Raw genomic sequence first — 23,329 nt, forward strand, 5'->3', positions numbered from 1 at the left:
AAGAAAATTTGTATATGTATACAGTGGAATATTATTCAGCCTTAAAAACAGAAGGAAGTAAAAAAAGCAGAAAGAAATCAGATTCTTTACCCATATAGATTATTACAAAATAGTAAGAATCTGGAAAAGAATGAATATATGTATAACTGAATCATTCTGCTGTACACCTGAAACTAACACATTGTTTATCAACTATAGTCCAATTAAAAAAAAAAAAAAACAGAAAAAAAAAAGAATAATTTTGGATGCTCTGGGACATTCACTACCACAAGTCTCTGATTCTGTAGCCAGGATCCAAGATACCAAGGTGTATGATTCCAGTGCAGTCCCCAACCAGTACAGCTCCCCCAGACTGTGTCAAAGTAGCTACCACCGTAAGATTAGGCAGGGCGGGGATAGGCTAAACAATAAAATTCCAGTCTTTCACATTATTATCCAAGTTCTAATTGGATGCCTTTTCCCCTAATTTGTCACTGGATATGGCTTTTAGATGAACTGAAGGCTACCTTCTTGCCAATGCAAACTGGAAGACAAATATCCTCTATCTTGCGGCTGACATTGTCCACTGTCATGAGCTAGTGGGTAGATTGGAAAGCAGCTGAACCCATTGACTAATTAATGTCATAAAAGGTGTCTATTATCAAATATTAACAGAGGGAACTGTCATGATTTATCTGTATTTTTCTGTAAAACTATGAATTATATTGTTCTATTGTGTAGTGTATAAAGCTTTGTGTGATAAACTCAGAGATTTCAGTGCATAGAAGGTTTTTTTTTTTTTTTAAATCCTGGTAAGTTAGCTTTCTTTTTCTTATAAAAACTAATATACATATAAAAATCATATTTCCTTTTCTCTGGCTGGAAGCTAAATGCTGTAATTATCCTTCAATTATAGCAACTACCTTAGTCTAGCTCTTTCTTTCTTTACCACCAACCCCAATTACAAGTTTTTTATTTCACACATTTTAAAGTCTTATAGAAGTGTTTTTATTATAATAACTTCAATATTTCTTAGAAGTGGATCTTAATTTCTAAATATTGTATATATGAAGCTTTAAATTTAATTGCCATGTACTATTCCTTTAACGATTTAAAAAACTTTCAATGTCCAGATGCATTTTTTAAAAAGCAAAGGATGAAAGAAGGAAGGAAGAAAGGAAAGAAGGAAGATCTTCTCACTAAATTAATCTTTGGGATCATAAGTTCTGATCTCTAAGAGAATAAGGAAAAGAGTATTCAGATAATATATGAGATGCAGACTAAGATGATTAAAATCAAACTAATTTTATCCTAAAGGCTACAGAGAATTATTAAATTCTTATAAATTAGAATATTCAACCCTGGCTATACATTAGAATCACTTGGGATACCTTTTACAACATCCTAATGCCCAGGTCTAAGCCCAGAATTTGATTTAATTAAGTAGAGATTTGGTCTGGATATTTATAGTTGAAAATGTGTCCCCAGAATCTCTGAATATAGTTTGGGCTGAGAATCACTCACCTAGACTATTCATTCATACTTCTAAGCTCTTAACTGACAAATGCTACTTCATTTTATTTCCTACATTACTGGAACATAGCAGAGTCAGGATATGACAGTATAAAACAGATAGAGCTCATCTTTCCTCTTCCCATACAAGTCCACACTGGGAACCACGCAAAGCAAGTTTTTTGCAGCACTTGTATAACCTCGATACCCAGACCCAAACGTAGCATGTATAGTCTATTCCAGAAGGTAGAATCCGACCCTGCAACATAAAGACACAGACTCAGAAGTGTGCTGAGCTATGTCGATTGTCCGCTAGATTATGTCTACATGTTTATCTGGGCATCTCTCAAATATGGATCTAAAAGTTCTATGACTGAACATAATTCATTGGATAAATTAAAATAGCATTATTTCAAAGAATTTTCAAATGTAAAGATTTCAACAAGAAATTCTGGTCTGTTACTGGTTCTCACATGCTGTTTGTAGGTTGCATGTCAAAGTTGATCTAAACACTCATTAAAATTATCTGTCCATTTACAAAATGATCCATAATTCTTGGAGGTAAAGAATGTACTAGAAGCCAATACATTATTATGACAATACTTTCTTTATGTTTTCAGCTACTTGAATTGTTCTCTTGATCTTCATTACTTAAACAGACACAACATACTGTTCAGGTCATTTTAACAAGCAATTTACTGAAAGATGACCATGGGCAAGGCAGGCCCAAGCCCTCCCAGCTTCAGCTGGTTCCTTAGTCTCCCAGGCCATGACCTTTCAAACCCCAGGGCTATTTCTTTCTAGCTCTTGGACATATTGAGTAAAGTCAAAGTTGCTCAGTCGTGTCTGACTCTTGGTTGATTCTATGGATTGTAGCCTGCCAGGCTCCTCTGTCCTTAGAATTCTCCAGTCCAGAATACTGGAGTGAGTAGCCGTTCCCTTCTCCAGGGAATCTTCCCAACCCAGGGATCAAACCCAGGTCTCCTGCACTGCAGGTGGCTTCTTTACTGTCTGAGCCTCCAGGAAGCCCCATCCTTTTATACTAGCTGTTTATCTGCTGGAACGATCATATCTTGGGCCATCACACCACTGATTTCCCCTTCCTTTTCTTCACCCTGTTCAAGTATCATGTTCTCAGAGAAGTCTCTCTGGCCAACCATCCCACAGTCCTCTTGCGCACCCCCAGCTCAGCCTTATCCCATCACCCCTTCCTTTCCTGATGTGTGTGTGTGTGCTGAGTCACTTCAGTCATTTCCGACTCTTTGCAACACTATGGATTATAGCCTGCCAAGCTCCTCTGTCCATGGGATGCTCCAGGCAAGAATATTAGAGTGGGCTGCCATGCCCTCCTCCAGGGGGATATTCCTGACCCAGGGATAGAGCCCACATCTCTTACGTCTCCTGCACTGGCACGCAGGTTCTTGACCACTAGCACCACCGGGGAAGCCTTTCTTAATACTTCATCTGAAAGCATCTTATGTGTTTGTGGTTGGGGGATGCACTCTAGAACACATAGCCTCCCTGAGCACAGGATCTCTGTCTTGACAAGCAGTAACTGCAGCACCGACAACAGTCACACGCACTCAGTAAGTTATCAGTGGTGTGAATGAATGCATGCCTTTGCAGTCTTACCAAGAATAGTTCCTGAAACAGTCCTGTACTTTTTAAGACTGAAACTACTGAACAGATAATAAATGAGTGGGCACAGCTGCCATTTTAACCTATAGCTCCCCTCACAATATGCACGTGTTAGGATTTTAATTGGACCCACAGTGGCAGCCACGTCTGCACAGAAGGCGATTTGTACCCTGTGGCTTTGTTGGCTCTCAGTTTCTGCCAGAGAGAGCTTCTCTTTTTGCAATCTTGGCTGTTCCTTTCACTTCCCAGCAGAAAGCGGCTAGATGTTAATGCCTGAAACTGCACTTTTAATGGTCTGTAGAGGTTTCTTTAGACCACTTTACTGGGGGTAACTGTGTTTACTTAGCGTAGGGTCCTCAGTCTACCATGCAAAAGTGTTGGGGTTTCTTGCTATTGTTCATCCCCACACATATCTGGCTTGGGATGGAAGTTACATTGCAAATAGCATCCACTTAATGTTGATGGGTTTGTTACATACAGCCTGGGATCTTTTGTCAGTAATTTTATCCTTCCATTACTACCACGTGATATGGACAGTACTGGCCAGGAACTCAGCTGTCATGTCTCCAGGACAAATCCTCTTGACATATGGAATCGACAGTTGGAAACTGCCTCTATTTCGAGGCGCTTCTGTTTAGTCTGGGTTAGTACTTTAAGCCATATTGATACCACACTCTGCCAGCCTTCCAAATAGGCACCTAGGTTTGCATGTCAGCTCCATTCAGCATCTTCAGCATTTCCATTTTACATTCAGGGTAGAAAATTCTATTTGCTATTACTAACAAAGTCAGTTACATTTGTATCTTGTGAAACATGCATAGTTTGGTACCCTTGCTCAGAAAATATACCCGATAAATAAATATTCGTTCCTTCTGTTGCTTTCCTGGCTATTTTAACAACTTATTTTATTCAAAGATATACTTAAAGAAGAATCTGCATCTGTTAAAAACTCAATGTACCTAGAAGTATTCAAATGTACACCCAGCGTCTGGTTATTTCTCTTTCTCAGCAAACTGGAGTTATGTTAAATTCAAACAATAAACTGTAATCATTATAAGTAACAGAAGAAGCTGTTTCAATGCAAAACGTCCGATGACAGTATAAGGTTCTAAGAGATCTTGCTTTAACCAAATCCAATGTATATAAAAATTTGTATTCGTAAGAGTGGTATTATGAAATAATATGAATATTTTCCACAGATACTATTTTAAATGATGATTGATTCAAATTTCTTTAAGATATAGCACGATTTCAAACAGCCTTTCACAGACACGTACAGGAACCTATGTAATGCCACAGAGGAGGCCACGGACAGACACGAAGCCGACCCAGAAACTAATGATTGCTTCTCAGCAGTGATACGAGGCTGTTCAAACTATAGGGCTGGGGCTGACGGGAAAGCAGTGAGGGAGTCGGGATGACCACACCTGAAGCCCTGATGAATCTTTAAGCCGTGCAAAGAGGCACAGCCGGACACTGGGTTGTGTGATGTAAGAGGAGGTGGGAACTATGAAGCCATCCTGCCAAAAACGTGGACCTGAACTGATTAAGCCTCCTGACTTGCCACCAGGCTTTTATGTAGTTTTATTTTCACTTATTTATGTTTTTTTTTTTTAAAAATTATCTATTTGTCTGTGCTGGGTCTTAGCTGTGGCACACAGGATCATTAGTTGCAGCATATGGGATCTAGTTCCCTGACCAAGGATTGAACCCTGGCCCCCTTGCATTGGGAGCTTGGAGTCTTAACCACTGGACCACCAGGGAAGTCCCTATTTATTTTTTAATTCTATCACTTAAATGTGCTCAGGCGCTCAGTCACGTCTGACTCTTTGTGACCCTATGAACTGTAGCCATCCAGGCTCCTCTGTCCGTGGGATTTTCCAGGCAAGAATACTGGAGTGGGTTGCCATTTGGTTCTCTATTATCATTTAAGAAACCAAAGAATAATCAAGGGTTGTGTCTACTCCTGTCATTTAGCTCACATTCACAGGACTGTGAGGTTTGTGTGTAAGTTTCTCTATGTGACTATCTTTATTAAAAAAATCAATAAATTTTATACGTGCAACTTAAGTAACCACCCACAATGCCTGTCATCAATGTGTCCATTAGAATGCCATCGTATTGAATGGAAGGAAATGAGAATGCCAGTTTGAGTTTGGTGGTAACTACACATTTGAGAAGACACTCGCAGAGCCTCGCTCCTCTCCCTGGTTATGTAACACAGTAAGTCCCCTACACACAAATGAGTTCCTTTTCAAGAACGAGTTCATAAAGTCAATTTGTTCGTAAGTTCAACAAAGCCTAGGTACCCAACTAACACAATTGGCTATATAGTGTTATACTTAGTAGGTTTACAAAACTTGTCACACAAAGAAGACATTAAAAAAACACAAAAAAATCTAGCAAACATTTAAAGTCTTACAGTATAATACCTTGAAAATTACAGCAGTACAGTACCACAGCTGGCATACAGGGGTTGGCATCGAGTGAGCAGGCAAGAAGAGTTACTGGCTGGAGGAGGGAGTGGAGGTGGAAGATGGGAGAGCTGAAGAACTGTCAACAACAGGCGATGCAGGGCAGGCTGCAATGTCACTCACACCTGACGTTGACGGAACACACATCTGCATCTTCGAAAGATGCCACTTGAAGGTTTGTATGTAGAAGACTCACTGTACTGTCATCCTTGTTCTTTGGAGTTCAGTCTTAGGCTTTATTCCTTATCTTGCCTCATATTTTCTTCTTGACGTTTTAGCCATACCCATTAGTTCAATGCCCTTCGTGTTTCCTTGATGCCCTATTTGTGGTTCTATTGTTTAGTTGCTAAGTCATGGCTGACTCTTTCGTACCTCCAGCCGAAACCTCTATTCTGAGCTCTGAAGTCCAGACCCAGCTGCTGTGGGCCCACCCCACCAGCATGTTTTCAGGCCCCCGGCTTCTGCACATGTGCCTGCTGGACCTCCTCTTTCCACCCCCATCCCTCTGTGAATGGTGCTATCTTCAGCTCCCTGTGCAAGCTCGCCTTCCAGGGTCCTCCCTTTTACCACCCTCTCAGTTTTCCCCCATGTCCAATCCAACACAGTGAGCCCTCTTGGTTTCATCTCTGAGATGACTTTCAAATGCATCTCTTCAGCTTGTCTCTGCACCCCCAGGGTCGAGTCCCCTCCTCCAGTTACAGCATCTCTTGTCTTGGCCACCAGACTCACCCTCCTGCCTTCCAGTTCCTCCTTCAAACCCCAGGCAAGGGGATCTTTCCAAAAAGAAAATCTGATCACACCAAGTCTTCTGCTTAAAACCCTTTAACAGTTTTCCACTGATCAAAGCGTACAGGAAATGAAATCTCATCAAGTAGCTGCCACTTCCTGTAAGTTCTGAATGTGGCCTCCCTCCACCTTCTGACTCTACTGTCTAACTGTCTCCATCTCACTCACTTAGTCCTTATCCGGAACCTCTTCAACCCCACTGGAGCCCTTCTCCTAGTTCAGTTCTAACCCCCATCAGACGCCAGGAAGGCCCTCCCACGCACAGGGCCATTGCTCACTGCGATACGCATTTCTCTTTCACAATGCCTCTTTTCCCTGTGCCCATGTATTTGTGCTGCAGGTTTGACTAATACTTGCCATACTTTCCAGGTCGTATGGGAACCCTATTATGAAACTGCACCTGAACTACTAGTCAGTAGGTACTGTACTTTGTCATCAAGTAGTACTTGGCAATCTCTCCTCCAGTCATGCTTGAGTAATCTCGCTGAATCCGGAGATTCTAGTCTGTATTGGTTTTTGTTTGTCTTTGTTTCCATAGTTAGTTGTGATGTATGAGATCAGATTTAAAAGAGGCCCCACGTGCAGAGAGCCTGGCAGATAATGTAAACACTGAGGCAGGACAGGTTAACCATGTGGAAATATTTTTCTCCTCCTCAAGGAAGCATGGTGTTTCTCATTTTTCTTTAAAGATGTGATCCGCTCATTCTAACTTTCATTTTTTCTTTCCCTTAAGAAAACTACAGGACAAAACTAATGGGAAATGGTGATCAACACTCAATTTGATGGTTGGGGAATAACAAAGCAGGGTGGGGCTGGGGCAAATTATTATTCCACACCCTCCAAGTTGGGTGTGGGTTGCCATTCTTTCAAGACACAAAAGGAACAAAGTTCCATAGTTTAAAAATACAGAACGTATATATACGTGTGCGTGCGTGCTAAGTCGCTTTAGTCTTGTCCAACTCTTTGTAACCCCATGGACTGTAGCCTGACAGGCTCCCGTGTCCCTGTATCCATGGGATTCTCCAGGCAAAGATACTGGAGTGGGTTGCCACTTCCTCCTCCAGGGGATCTTCCCGACCCAGGGCTGAAACCCAGGGCTCGAACCTGTGTCTCGTGTCTCCTGCATTGGCAGGCAGGTTCTTTACCACCTGGGAAGTCCATATAGATATGTGAAATAGAACTAGTATTCATGTTTTATCAATCATCTTCTAAAATCTGAAGGATTAAACAAATTGTTTACTAAATTTGTGGATGGCTTTCAATTAAATAGGGGTTCCAACAACTCTTAAGGCATATACTTAATATAAAATGTTTAACATATTATAAATCCTTTACAGTAGTAATATTAAAAACCTGAGACTGTCCACAGATTTTTGAGATTGAGTCCAACATATCTGCATTACATTTTAATTTGTAAAAAATAAAGTTGCAGGAATTTAAGATACTTGCAGGGTTTGCAAGGGTAAATTTTTCTTATCCTGGATTTAGAAACCTTTCTGCAACTTCTAGTTTTTCAAACAAATGTCAAAAATGGGGAATTCCCCTTGAAGATATTATATATAAATAAAGTTATCAAATTTAAAATAGCAAACCCCAGATGGTCTACCAGCATCAACGAAACCACTTTCCTTGCCAACATGAATTTCAGAAAGCAGAAATCATTCTCAGGCATACAGAGACAGACATCAAGTCCACAAATACTTGAGGCCATATGCTCAGTTCCAGGTTAGGTACTTTATTATGCAGCCCGTAAAACATTACTTTAAAAACAAACACTGAGTGTTCAGAATGAACACTGTTTAGTTGTTATGGAATGAGAGACCCATGCTCTTGTGTTTTAGAGGGAGAGATGGTGATGAGTGCACACATGATAGATGGAATTTAAAAGCACAATCAAGGCTATCAGCAAACCTGTCTGGATTGGGTAGCTTTGGACTTTTTACCTTCTATTGCCTTTTTCTTTCTGATAATCTGTTTAACCTACAGACTTCCCTGGTAGCTCAGGTGGGAAAGAATCTACCTGCAATGCAGGAGACCTGGGTTCGATCCCTGGGTTGGAAAGATCCCCTGGAGAAGGGAATGGCAACCCACTTCAGTATTCTTGTTTGGAGAATTCCATGGACAGAGGAGCCTGGCAGGCTACAGTCCATGGGGTCGAAAAGAGTCGAACACGACCGAGTGACTAATACTTTCACTTCACTTTCTTTTAACCTGCATTTCTGGGATTCAATATTTGGGACCATGAATGTGACAGAACCACCACGGAAACATAAGTATCTTTGTAGGATCCTGGTTGATGGAGTAGGAACTGAGGCTTATAGAGTTTGCCATCATCCCCATCCCTACCCTTGACTCCCCATCACTCAGAGAGAAAGTGAGAGAGAAGAGGATGAGAGCCATGGGTCTCAATCACTCCACCATTAGGACTTTCTAAAATCATAAAAGGAACTGCAATAGAGTGTAAACTCAGTGCTTGAAAGCTAAGTGTAAGCAGATAGATGGCTTTTTGAAGGTCCTGGGGCTCCTGGAGAGTGGGGGGCTGGGTGATGCAAGCTGGGCTCAGGCTGCAGGGCCCAATGATCATGTGACGTATCTTTGTTGTTGCTGTTGTTGTTGTTGAGTTGCTAAGTCGTGTCTGACTCTTTTGCTACTCCACGGACTATAGCCTGCCAGGCTCCTCTGTCCATGGGATTCTCCAGGCAAGAATACGGAAGTAGGCTGCCATTTTCTTCTCCAGGGGATCTTCCTGACCCAGGGATCAAACCTGCATCTCCTGCATTAGCAGGCAGATTCTTTACCTTAAAGAGCTTCAAGTTCCACAGTTATAAAAAGCAGACACCATCCTCAATGAACATTTGCCCTATTTCTATACTGTACAGTCCTGAATAACCTTTGATGCTCTATTTATTTCAAAGGAGATAGTTTTGGGTTTTTTTTTTTTTTGACCCAGTTCATATCACTGATTATGGATATTCTAGCTCCCAGATAAATGAATGTCCACTGAGTCCAATTTGTGGGATCCAAGAGCAATTTGTGGATCAATCTGGAATTATATGGGGCTTGGCTGGTTTTGTGAAAATAGTTATAACACAACAGTGAAAGAAATCAATAAAGACTTATTAAGGTTTTGCTTCCTTTGCATAGGTTTAAAAATGAGTTCTGACCCATTAAAAAGGCTTTTAATATTTTTGGAGTTAAAATATCACACTTTACTGTCTCTGATTCTTTTCCTGAGTTGACCCTTCACAATGATTAAATATGTCTTTCTCCTGCACAGCTGTGACTTTGTCTGGCTTCGGCTGCCAGGCTTTGTTTGCTTCTTCAGGTGACGATACCTGAATTCTGTGCCAAGGTGTACATGGCCTCGTAGACAATGTGCTTTCCCCTACTTACATTATCTTTCTGCAACACAGAAAAAAATATATAACATTTAAGGTTTGCAAATACCATTTGGAGGCTCATCTGATACTCTTTACAAGTAGGCAATTAAAGAACTTGCCTGAAAAATCTGATTTTTAATATATGTAAGGAAAAATTAACAGCTTCTACTTATTCAACATCCACTGCTTGCCAGATTCTTTTTAACTTGGAGCCTCACCTAGACAGCTGAAGAACTGATGCTTTCAAATTGTGGTGCTGAGAGGACTCTTTGATAGTCCGTTGTACTACAAGGAGATCAAACCAGTCAATTCCAAAGGAAATTCAGTCCTGAATATCCATTGGAAGAACTGATGCTGAAGCTGAATCTCCAAAACTCTGGCCACCTGATGTGAAGAGCTGACCCATTGGAAAAGACCCTGATGCTGGGAAAGACTGAAAGCAAAAGGAGAAGGGGGCAGCAGAGGATGAGATAGCATCACTGACTCAGTGGACGTGAATCTGAGCAAACTCTGGGAGTTAGTGAAGGACAGGGGAGCCTGGAGCGCTACAGTCCATGGGTTCACAACAGTTGGACAACAATTATTTACCTAGAAAGATTGTTGCATTTCACTTATTCTTCATAGGATTGTTGTGAGCTACAGGGAGGTATACAAGGCTGTATCAATGGCCACAAGTCTACCCCTCCCAGTATCTTCACTTCTTGCACTGTGACTTTGTAGCTCCTTCCAGTGATGAAAAATGTATATCTCTAAACCCTTAATTTCTGGCAAGCCTTTGGGTTAGGTTTGGGCTGGCCTTTGTCTCATGGAATGCACTGCAAGCAACAGAGTATCAGTTCTGAACCAAGACTACAGCTTTGCATGTTCGGGCTCTCCTGGAACCTTGCTGATGCTCCCTGTGAATATGTACAGACCAGGCTGTTGAATGAGAGACACGTGGCTCAGGTGTCCTCACTGTCCCCCAGTAGTCAGTCAATTGCCAGAAGCTGAGATTGGAAGCTGACTATAGACACATATGTGAACCCAACTGAAACCAGAAGAACTGAGTCAGCCCAAACATAAACCCAGAGAGTTCAGGAGCTAAGTAAATGGTGGTTGTTTTAAGCTGTTAAACTGAGGGTGCTTTGTTATGCAGCAAGGCGAACTGATACAAAAAGCATTATTCTCATCATTGTACTAAAGAGAGGTACAGAAAGGTTAGTAACTTGTGCAAGGTCACTTAACCAGTAAAGTGGTAAAGCTATCAAGTATTACATCTGTCTCATGGGCCTACACTCTTAGTTCCATTGCGCTAACTCTTTTTGATACAAATGAAAAAAGTCTACCTTAAGTGCCTCCTACATGCTCTGTGTTGGGCTAGATATATTTCCTATATTTAGGAAACTTACAATCTTCATTTTGGTTTTCACTAAGGAAACTGCAATGTGATAGTTTTGTCCATTCTAGTGCTTCCATCTCAAATATATTTTATTTTTCACCTTTTAAACCAGATCAAATGTAACCACCTCTTAGAAACCTTCCGTGTGTCCAAGACAGAATTAGAATTTCCCACCTGTGGTTGATTGCAAAAATAACCACCATTACTCACTCTTTCCTTTATCCTCACCCTTTGTAATATGACTTTTCAGTACTATCCATTAGGAGATAAAATCTACTTCCCTACCCCTTGAATCTAGACTGGACTTGTGACTAACTTTGGGCAATAAATGTGGCAGCCATGATATGGTGCCAGTTCTGAGATGAAGCCTAAGAGGCATTGCTTACTTGCATTCATTTTATAGGTGACCCTAACTGCATCATGTGAACAAGACTAGGCTAGCCCTGCTGAAGGGTGAGAAACCATACTGACCAGCACTCCATCAGCTAGGTTGTCCCACTGAGGCCCCTAGAAATGTGAGGACCCAGCAAAGATCAGCAAAGCCAAACCACAGTGAACACTGCTGTATGTGGTGGCTAGCTGAGACCAGAGGAACTGCTCAGCTGAATCCAGCCTAAATTGCCAGTTGCAGAATCAAAAGCTAAATAAATCAGGTCATATTAAGCCCCTAAATTTGTTATGAAGAGAAAAGATGATAGATACAGATCCCTTTGTACTTTTCTAGCATTTTTAACCTTATTTTTAGAATAGCACACGTATTTGATAAAAGTCCAATCAATTAATGAATAAATGATTAAATATTCAATTACACTGAGATAAGATTTTTCAAACAAAACAGAAGTCTATTTTTAACTCCTATCTCCCCTGGTTGTGAGACAGAACCATATTTACAGGGCTTGATACTTACCAGGGGTGCTCAATAAATGTTAGCTCTCATTGATCGTGTATGTGAACTGAAATGCCAAACAAAACAAAAGCCAGAGCAAACACTGTAGCACTGAGGCATGCAGGAGATTTTTTTTTCTGAAACCTTTCAAAATCAGGACAAACTCTCCTGGTGTTTGTGAGGTGGAGATCTAGGGCAAGGGACATTCTTTTTTCCCCCTGAATATTGGCAAGCTTCTTTCTCTTTGGAAGTAGACACTTTTAAAATGATCAGAGCTACTCAAGTCACCCAGTTTCAAAGAGTAGGAGGATTATGCGATAGAAGGACCACCACAAGAGGCATCCCCACTCTCTTAAGGCTAACGGTTCTTCACTTTGGTTGCACAGTGGAAGCACCTGGGAAATTTTTAAAAATGCCTCTAGACCATAGGTTTAATTAGTTTGGGGTATATTCTGCACACAGGGACTTTTAAAAAGTCCTGGATTGACTTTATTGAATTAGTCAAAGTTGAGAACCACTATTCAATCCCTCCCCAGAGTGCTTCTACTGGTCAAGTGATTATTATTGGATTAAAAAATTTTTATTTATTTTAATTGGAGGATAATTACAACATTGTGATGGTTTTTACCATACATCAACATGAATCGGCCACAGGTATCCATGTATCCCCCATCTGAATTTTTGTTTCTTTATTTATGGCTGCACTGGGTCTCTGCTGATGCACACAGGCTTCTTGTTGCAGTGAGTGGGGCTACTCTTCAGTCGCAGTGCTCAGGCTTCTCATTGCAGTGGCTTCTCCTGCTGTGAAGCATGGTCTCTAGAACGCGAGGGCTCAGCAGTTGTAGCGCATGGGTTCAGCTGCCCCGTGGCATGTGGAGTCTTTCTGGAGCAGGAATTGAACCAGTGTCCCCTGCACTGGCAGGCAGATTCTTAACCACAAGACCACTGGGGAAGTCTCTGGATTTAACTTTCAAGGAAAAAACGAAGATCATGGCATCCAATCCCATCACTTCATGGCAAATAGATGGGGAAACAGTGGAAAGAGTGGCAGACTTTTATTTTTTTTGGCTCCAATCACTGCAGATGGTGATTGCAGCCATGAAATTAAAAGACGCTTACTCCTTGGAAGGAAAGTTATGACAAACCTAGATAGCATATTCAAAAGCACAGACATTACTTTGCCAACAAAGGTCCATCTAGACAAGGCTATGGTTTTTCCAGTGGTCATGTATGGATGTGAGAGTTGGACCGTGAAAAAAGCTGAGCACCGAAGAACTGATGCTTTTGAACTGTGCTATTGGAGAAGACTCTTGAGAGTCCCTTGGACTGCAAGGAGACCCAACCAGTCCATTCTAAAGGAGATCAGTCCTGAGTGTTCTTTGGAAGGAATGATGCGAAAGCTGAAACTCCAGTACTCTGGCCACCGCATGTGAAGAGTTGATTCATTGGAAAAGACTCTCATGCTGGGAGGGATTGGAGGCAGGAGAAGAAGGGGACGACAGAGGATGAGATGGCTGGATGGCATCACTGACTTGATAGACGTGAGTTTGAGTGAACTCTGGGAGTTGGTGATGGACAGGGAGGCCTGGCTGCTGTCCATGGGGTCGCAAAGAGTCGGACACGACTGAGCAACTGAACTGAACTGAAAGTAAACTTTGCTTTCTATATGCCTCTAATCAAAACACAGCACTGAGACCCATAGCTAGAAAATAATAATTTCTTATAATGGACAATGACTGACTCAAAAGGAATTAAGGAATAATTATTGGATGAGTAACTTCCTGATGATGAAGTCAACAAGCATAACATGAACACTTGGCATAGTCTTAAACATCTCCAAAGCCTTAAGTATAATTGGGTATTCAAAATTTTATTGCCCTAAATTAAAGCACTGTATAACACTATAAATTATATTAAATAAAAAATTCAAACTAAATTACATTGAAGCATGCATGGATGCTCAGTAGCTCAGTCATGTCCAACTCTTTTCAACCCCAGGGACTGTAGCCCGCCAGCCTCCTCTGTCCATGGGATTCTCCAGGCAAGAATACTGGAATGGGTTGCCATCTCCTCCTCCAGGAGATCTTCCTGACCCAAGGGATCAAACCTGCATCTCCTGTGTCTCCTGCATTGGCAGGCAGATTCTTTACCACTGGGAAGCAAGTACATTAACCTAAAATCTTTGTTTGAAAATGTACTTTATATGAATAACAATTTATCACAAATTAAGGTATAATTTAATGTTTAATATGATTTTGAGTTCAGATTAAATTTCAAAAAACTGTGGTCTTATCTTCTTAATGTGTAAGTGGCTCTCACATGGCAACAGCATTACTTTTAAGGACTTTTTTGAGGGTGAGGTGCAGGGCACAAAAGTGCTAGAAAATGATAGATAAATAATAACTTACGCTATAAACTATACAATGCGTGCAAACTGCTTCAGTACCAAAATTTTATCCTCAATAAATTCCACAGTTGTAATTACAAATAAACCTCCAACACATATTCAGAGAGTCAGAATTTTTCTAAGCCATGGTTTTCAGGAGAGAAAAATCTGGCTTGACTCTCTGATTTCACAGAAATGGAAAATGAGGTCCAGAGAATTTAACAAGTCAAGTAAAGCCCCCAGTACCCAATGGCTGGAAATTAAGCCCAGGAAGTCTGAGCTACCAACCTCTCATGTCTCCGGAGACAGGCACAGGGAAGATAACAGCCCCACGGTCACTGTGGCTGGCTGGGACTGCCCTGTGTTAACAGGTGGCTGTGTTGCTAGACGACCTTGGCAAAAGGAGAATTAGTTATCACTTTCTATCCCATTTCCTCTTATGACAAAAAGGCTGGGGTGAACTCTAGCCATTTACTACATTAGGTATAAATATAGTTACTGTATCTTTCTATTCTATTATTAAATTCTTACATTAACATGGTACAAGTGTTATAATTAATAAACCAATGTTGGTAAACTATTATTAACTAAAGTCCATATTTAATTCTTGGAAAGATCCCCTGGAGAAGGAAATGGCAACCCACTTCAATATTCTTGCCTGAGAAATCCCATGGGCAGAGGAGTCTGGCAGGCTACAGTCCATGGGGTCACAAAAGAGTCAGACATGACATAGCTAAACAACAATACTTAGTTCAGATTTCCTTAGTTTTTTACCTAATGTCTATTTTTGGGGTTTGTTTCAGGATCCAATGGATTATCAAAAAAGCAAGACAGTTCCAGAAAAACATCTATTTCTCCTTTATTGACTATGCCAAAGCCTTTGACTGTGTGGATCACCACAAACTCTTGAAAATTCTTGAAAAAAGAAAAAAAAAAACTTTTGAAAATTCTTCAAGAGATGGGAATACCAGACCACCTGACCTGCTTCTTGAGAAATCTGTATGCAGGTCAGGAAGCAACAGTTAGAACTGGACATGAAATAACAGACTGGTTCCAAATAGGAAAAGGAGTACGTCAAGGCTGTATATTGTCACCCTGCTTATTTAACTTATATGCAGAGTACATCACGAGAAACGCTGGGCTGGATGAAGCACAAGCTGGAATCAAGATTGCCGGGAGAAATATCAATAACCTCAGATATGCAGATGACACCACCCTTATGGAAAAAAGTGAAGAAGAACTAAAGAGCCTCTTGATGAAAGTTAAAGAGCAGAGTGAAAAAGTTGGCTTAAAACTCAACATTCAGAAAACTAAGATCATGGCATCTGGTCCCATCACTTCATGGCAAATAGATGGGGAAACAGTGGAAACTGGGACAGACTTTATTTTTCTGGGCTGCAAAATCACTGCAGATGGTGGCTGCAGCCATGAAATTAAAAGACGCTTACTCCTTGGAAGGAAAGTTATGACCAACCTAGACAGCATATTAAAAAGCAGAGACATTACTTTGCCAACAAAGGTCCGTCTAGTCAAGGCTATGGTTTTTCCAGTGGTCATGTATGGATGTGAGAGTTGGACCATAAAGAAAGCTGAGTGCTGAAGAACTGATGATTTTGAACTGTGGTGTTGGAGAAGACTTGAGTCCCTTAGACTGCAAGGAGATCCAACCAGTCCATCCTAAAGAAAATCAGTTCTGAATATTCATTCATTGGAAGGACTGATGCTGAAGCTGAAACTCCAATACTTTGGCCACCTGATGTGCAGAACTGACTCATTTGAAAAGCCCCTGATGCTGGGGAAGATCGAAGGTAGGAAGATACGGGGACGACAGAGGATGAGATGGTTGGATGGCATCACCGACTCAATGGACATGAGTTAAGTAAACTCCAGGAGTTGGTGGTGGACAAGGAGGCCTGGCGTGCTGCACTCCATGAGGTCACAAAGAGCTGGACACAACTGAGTGACTGAACTGAACTGAACAGGATCTGATCCAGGATCCCACATTACATTTAGTTTCTTCTATTTTTCATTAGTTCAACTGTGTGTTGGGTTATGTGTGTGGGGGATAGAATATGTCTCCTATTTAACCAATTAAGGGCAAAATCCTACAAATTAATGTTCTCAAATGCCTTAGTCTAAAAGAAAAGAGCATACGTTAATGAAGTAACCTGGAGTTTTAACTATGAGAAAAATACTGCAGTTAAGAGGGAGTTAAGGTTAAAAAATTTTTGACACTTGGAGGGACCTAGAAACATGATCTCTGACTTCAACATGGATTAACAGAGTCTAAAAAGTAAGGAATGGGGCAGGAGAGTGTGACAGTTCAGAGTAATAAAAGACAGTTCCTATAGAATTATAGTAATGCAGAAGAAAGGAATATTGTGAAATATACTATTCTTTACTTTAGGGAACGCTGCATTTGTAAAATCCATAGAAACACAGTCACAATCTTCTTGCCAATATTTGTATAAAACGTTTTCCAAACAAGACTGATTCATCTTTCTCTGAAATGAATTGTTAGATCACAACAGAGCATGTTAAAGAGTTTGCATCCCTTATAGAAATGCCAAACATTCACTCTGCCTGGCGCTGCACTATAAATAGGGAAATCCAAATGCTAAAAATGTTCTTCGAGTTGCCAAACATAGGTCTTTAGCATCAACTTCCTACTACAAATGACTCATCCTTCCAAAGTTTGAAAATGAAAGCTAGTTACAATTCACAGAGAAACGGTGTAGCATACGTTGATAAAAAGACAAAGATACTTCATTTACGTGTATTTCTTTTTCCTTAGATCATATCTATTGAAATCTTTCTTCAGAATTTTAAGAGGTTTTATTAAAGAGAAGTTACTCCCATGAGAACTGGATTTTTAAATTAAAAAGTAGAATAGCCAAGTAACATGAATATTATTAGAAAATAATAATTCTGACTTAAATCATTTTGAAATTCATTAGCTCCATTTGGATATAATAGATGTAAAATGTATTAACTGTAATAAAATAAGTTAATAATGAAGTTATAACATGAAAACTAATAAGTTCACCAAAGAGATGTACAAATGAAGCCCCGATGTCCAAGAATACAAGGAAATTAAACTCTAAGAAATTTTACTTGATTAAGAAAAATAGGACTGTTGGGAAGAAAGCATCCTTTGTTGTAAAGAAAATAATCAATCAGGAAAGTGCCACTGATTTATGATGGGTATTTCAAGATAGTGTATGTCTCTCTGTATATCTTACAATAGGTAAAGAGAACATAAATAGTACAGGGATTTGGGTAGCACACTTGAGGTTAGGTTGAAGAGGTAACTGCTGATTTTTACTGACAGCTGGGACAAGAAACTACAGGAGATGCTCATTTGATGTGGGTGGAGTAAGGCAGGCCAAGAGTGGATTCACACTTTCTTCTAATCAACTGACTGTACCACTGGACTTTAATCTTCTGCATCTCACTAGACCTCATATTATCCAATTACCAGTCATTTCCTGGAGGATGGCTAGATTCCTTTTAAACTGAATACAAATAATTATTGCAACCTCTTTCCCTGGCTTTATTAAAGGCTTTTTCACCTGTTTTGACTTGTCTAGTGACACTTCAGCAAAGTTCTCCGGGAGATATCTTAATTATTAAAACATTTTATGGTACACAAGAAAGAAGTGACTTAAATAAAATTACTCAATTTTAAGTAAGTTATTATTCAAGACTGTATGTCATATTTATTTAAATACAAACTTTAAAAACCCTATTTTGATTTTTCCTATATAATAAGTGATGTGCTATTTAATTAACTTCACATTCAGTATCTAATAAAATACATGACTTGAAGACAAATATTTGAAAAAGCATAGTGGTATATAACTGATTTGGAACCAAATATATGAGTTTAAAACTATAATATATTCTTATATCAAATTAGAAAATAATTGTTTTCATTAACATTTATCTGGTATCTTACATTTTGAACAAAAACAATCAAGCTATGATAATTTTTGTGTTTACTTATAAAACAATGAGATAAGACAAAATGTCTTAGGTGACAGTTTGTAAGCATTTCTCTGCAATTAATACATATTTTGACTTGTCTGTGTAGTCAGTTTATTCAGAGGAGTGTGAGGATATATAAAAGGATATGAATAATGTTTGTTTCTAATAAATGAAAAGCCAAATTGTATGCGATTGTCATTACTTTTTCTTTTTTTAACATTGAACTTTGTATCGGACAGATATCCTAATAGGCTAACATAAAACTTACCAAATACATTAAGATATTTAAGATTTACAAGAAGTGTAATTCAATCGATGGGCTTCGCAGGTGGCTCAGTGGGTAGAGAATCCACCTGCAGTGCAGGAGACTGCCTGCAGTGCAGGAGATGCAGGTCTGATCCCTGGGTGGGGAAGATCCCCTGGAGAAGAAACGGCAACCGACTCCAGTATTCTTGCCCGGGAAAGCACATGGGCAGAGGAGCCTGGTGGGCTACAGTCCATGGGGTCACAGAAGAGTCAGACACGACTTAGCAACTAAAACACCACCACCACCAGAATTCAACAAACACTCATGTAACCGTTACCCAGTTGAAAATAAAACGTGGCCAACACTGTGAGAAGCATGTAAGAGTTTTGACCAGATGACTACAGCTTATAAAGTCACATCAATGCCTCTATGCTTCTTATCTCACTAATCAGCCACCCATGAGATGTATCAAAGCCACCAGCTGTCAAGGTACAGGATCCACCCAGTGAAGAAGTGCAGAGGAAGAAGGACAGCAACCATGTCTGGTCTTTCTCCCAGTGCTGCTGGGTGGTGCTGTGCAGGACAGCTCGCCCGATGACCTCAGGACACGGGGCCTGGAAGCCTGGGTTTACTCTGCAGCATTAATCACACCTCCTTTGAATTCTGCAAGGACAGACCTTACAAATTCTTCCCCCAACATAAACACCAAGAGACAAAGGGTGGGCAGCTCCCAGACCAGCAACATCACACGTGCTGTGTGCAGTTCTGCTGGCTGGCCTGTGTGTTCAGAGACCCAAAGGGATGTGACAGTCCCTGTCACAGTCCCTGACAGTCCTTGCCACAGCAAGCTCTGCTGTGACACAGAAGCCACCTGGGGCGGCGTGCACGGAGCCCTGTGGCCTAGGCTCCTGCGGGTGGCCCTCCCACCAGTGCTGCCGGCCCTCACTGCCTGTGCGACCTTGTAGTTATTCACTCTCTCTGAGGTTCAGTTTCCTCTTCAGGAACATGGAAATCATCCCAATAGTAGTAATAGAGGAGCTGGGCAGATTAAATGATTTAATATTTGCAAAGAGCTATAAGACCTGCACCTGCCTCACTGCACATACAATATAGTGCTTGTTAAACAGAATCTTTGACTGTTTACTTAAACTTCCTTCTATTGGTATGTCTCCTTTCGTAACAGACAAAGATGACACACAACACTGGTGAGAACAAGATTCCTGTGTGCCTTGTTGTGAGATGCCAGGCCTGACTCCCTACAAGGCTGGGCCGGGTGGTGCTCTTCTGGAGCTGCAGACACCGACTTCCTGGTGGTCTGGGGTCACCTGTGATGGAAGCCTGGCTGTCACTCACACACGCTTACGATCAGGCCTCAGGTACCGTTACCAGGGATTCCAGCAGAAAAGGAACAGGAGGCAGAACGAGAGGCAGGGCTGCCAGAGTCACAGGCGAGCCAGCAGCTGCCCTACAAACCGCATCTTCTGCATCTTTCAGGGCTTGCCCAGCCCTCCCAGTTAGCAGCGCCTCCCAGAGCCCCTGTGGGAGGAGTAGGAAATAGCCCTATCTCTGCCTTACTTCCCTTCAGAGTCCTTAACTCAGTTGTTAAAAATAATAAAACAGGACTTCCCGGGGGGTCCACTGGATAGGAATCCACCTGCCAACACGGGACACACGGGTTTGATCCCTGGTCTGGGAAGATCCCACATGACCTGGGACAGCCAAGCCTGTGCTCACAGCTCACTACTGACGTGTGCTCTACAATAAGAGAAGTCACCTCAATGGGAAGCCTGCCCACCACGACAAGAGTAGTCCCCACTTGCTGCAACTAGAGAAAGCCTGAGAGCAGCCAGGAAGACTGGGGCAACCAAAAAATAAATAAACAGATAATGATAAAATATAAAAGTACCCTTGACGCAATGGAGGGAAATAGTTTAGTAACATCTTGATTAATTTTTCTTGATATCTCTGGCATTTCCTTGAAAACAGCATCATATAAATATATATTACATAATAAACAGTGAATGAATTCATCTTTATAAAGATTGTCAAATATGTTTTAAGGGAATGTATATTTCTTTAGAAGAAAACTAAATCAGATAATGTACATGAATGATGTCCCAAGAGTAAAAGAGCTCCATGAGGTGTGTAAGACTGATCCTTATATAAGTCGCATAAAAAGCCGAGATGGGTATGTCATTTAATAGTCATTAGATGACAGTCATCTAATAGCTGATTGTATCCTGATGTCATCATAACCATAATTTTAGAAATGGCATAGTTTATATCATGAAGGAAACGGCAACCCATCCTGGTATTTCTTGCGTGGAAAATCCCATGGACAGAGGAGCCTGGTGGGCTACAGTCCATGGGGTCTCAAAGAGTCAGACACAACTGAGCATGTACACACACACACACAGTTCTTATCTAAAAAGGTGCGGGGAGTTCTTCTTACAGATGCCAGCCGAGACTGGGGAATATGGCAAATCTCTCTCTGAGCATAAGAACACAGGGCCATGACTACGGCTGGGGGTGACCGCGCACACCTGCTCTCTGGGCCACCCTGGACCAGCTCTCGTGCTGTGTTTGCGAACATACAGCCTGCAGCCTGGCAACTCCTTTCTCTGTTCTGGTAAGAAACACACACGCACACACATACACACCCTGAGTCCCCACACACCTGGCGCTGTGCTCAGGGTGGCGGGGGAGCGGGGTGAATGCAGAGTCTTTAAGAAGCACAAACCCGAAGCCTCGGTCTGGGTTCACATTTCCGCCAGCTCGGTTTCCAGTGCAGTGTTTGCGCACTGCTTTGAACCCTGGCTTTTACAGTTGTTGTTGCCTTTAAAGTTCTGGAGCATTCTGAGCATGGCATCTTCTCACACTGTCTCTGGCAGGGCAGGTCTTACCTCAAGGCACATCTTTGAATTTGTCTTTTTTTCTCTTATCTCAGGCAGCCTCTACTTGTTTCTGTGAGTCATCCCATGACACGCATGGGTTATTTTCCATTTGATTCTGACATATGAATGCTAATATGCAGGGAGCAATCTCAAAGCAGGTCTAGTGTGTTTAGAAGGTAATTCTCACCTTTCATGATTTTAATTTCTGTTACTACAGTATCTAGAAAGGCAGGCTGCTATCTTAATGACTTCTTCCATGCGAGACATGCTAAATGCAATGTGAAGAAGTCACTTCGAGGAAAACTTTCTCTCCATGTTGACTTGCATCTACAGTCATGGAGGCTGTTAGAATTTATATGTATATGTTTTAAAAAGCTCTAAGCTGACATACTGCTCAGGATTTTGAGATTTCCCACCGCTCCATGCTGTTCCATTCTGTATGCACAGCACAGATTCCTGGCAACCCCATTACAGTGAATAAACAATGTCTTCTCTGTCAGGTCAGAGAATGAATAGTATCACACAATTCTCCTCTAATGTACAGCCTCCACTTCCTCGATCCAGCCCCTTCAGAAGAAAACAGGCAGAATAAGGACTGGGGACGAAGGCATTCTTCTCACTCTGTCAATCTGGAACGGCATTCTAGCCGGCTCGGGACGAAGTAATGTCAACTCTCTATCAACTGCTAAACAGAGAAAGTTGACAAGTTAATTTTCTTTTAAATTGGATCATAGATTTTTGCATTTCTGTGTGTGCGTGGTCATGAACATCTTTCTCGAAGGAAAGAGGCAGTTCATCAGCTATAACCCCAGGGCTTGGCCAAAACAGCTTTTAGCTACAGACTCAGCAGCAACAGGGGAACTTCAGAGAAATGACACAGCAATTTGTGTTAAAATATTGGCAGCTAATTCATGAATGCTGGAGCTCACTAGGAAATTCCGCTACCTCTGTGAGCATCTTTATTCCCACTAAGCTCATGATTCACAAAGAAAATGCCTAGAGTTACTTCCCTGAAATATACTGTATGATGCTGACAGATTTCTCTTTAGTGTGTCTGTCTCGTATTCACTCTCTCTATTTCTCTTTCTCTCTCTCACACACAAACACACACACACACACACATACACACACATACACACAAACACCCCTTCCCCTCCCCCAAAAGAGGCATTAAGAATATAATCTTCCCAACAAGAACATTCATTCACGAGGCATTTATCAGCAGCCAACAATTTACTTAGTAGGTATTTTCATAAAAGAAGAACATGGATTTCTTTAAAATCTTCCATATTCATAAGTCTTAGTTGGTTAAAAATACCATGATACAGGTTTCCCCGCCCTTCCCCCCCCTGTGATGTGAAACAGCATAAATCTTATTTTAACCCCTAAAAGGAACTACCCAACTCTTCCCTCTTAAAAGAAGAAATGCTATTTTTACAATCAGACCACACTGTCTTCTGCTTTCATGAATATCTGAGAAACACTGAAAAGAAAAAAAAAATACAGCTTCCCCTTTCTCCCCTTTCTCCCACACATTCTGAGTCCAGCTCAACGGGCTCCCAGACTCTGCTGGCATTCTCCTGGTAACACATTCAGAAGAGACTGCAGAGATCCCAACAGCACGGCTTTCTTTCCTCCGGCCCCCTCTCCTCTCTCTCCTATCACTCTAGGTTTGCACTAGACTGAACAATTAAGCCTTTGTGCACTCCCACTGCAATCTGCAAATTCTAACGATGCGCCCACATCACTGGTACAATGGTAATATTTACCTTGGAGAAATGT

The sequence above is a fragment of the Capricornis sumatraensis genome, chromosome 11 (assembly GCF_032405125.1).
Source record: "Capricornis sumatraensis isolate serow.1 chromosome 11, serow.2, whole genome shotgun sequence".
NCBI lineage: Eukaryota > Metazoa > Chordata > Mammalia > Artiodactyla > Bovidae > Capricornis > Capricornis sumatraensis.